The following is a 579-nucleotide window of genomic DNA, read 5'->3' as shown; positions in this document are numbered from 1 at the left end:
CACCTTCTCAGGGAGATGTTGACCGTCCAGACCCCACGAAGTTTAGTTAGCAAAGAAGCCTGCTTACAGTTTTATAGATAATGTCTCTCTGGGGCTCCGATTGCCCACTTCTGGCTCTGGCTGCGTGTCACCGGAGGGGGAAGGTCTGCAGCCGGCTATCTCTGTTCAGTCCTTTGTTCCGTGCATGGGCCTGGCGGTGTCTTAGGTTAGGGCTGGCTTTTCGCGTGATAGATATCCCACAGTCTGGTTTGCTAGCCCAGACTATTTTGCTCAGATAGCACTCAGGGTATTCAGGCCAGGCCCTTACTCTAAGCGATGCAGCCCGTGCCATTCCTCCCTGCCCAGACCCCGCTTGCTAATGGCGTGTGCAGGCGTCTGCGCTGCTTCTCTGCTGGGGGAGTTACCGTAGGGCTCGCAGTCTGTGAGTTTTAGTTGTTTATTTATTTTTTCTCCCTGTTATGTTGCCCTCTGTGCTTGCAAAGCTCGGCACAGATTCGGCAGTGAGAAGGTTTCCTGATGTTTGGAAACTTCTCTCTTTTTAAGACTCCCTTCCCAGGACGGAACTCCGTCCCTCCCTCT

Source organism: Bison bison, unplaced genomic scaffold (assembly GCF_000754665.1).
Source record: "Bison bison bison isolate TAMUID 2011002044 unplaced genomic scaffold, Bison_UMD1.0 scf7180017864308, whole genome shotgun sequence".
NCBI lineage: Eukaryota > Metazoa > Chordata > Mammalia > Artiodactyla > Bovidae > Bison > Bison bison.
This window is presented reverse-complemented; position numbering follows the sequence as displayed.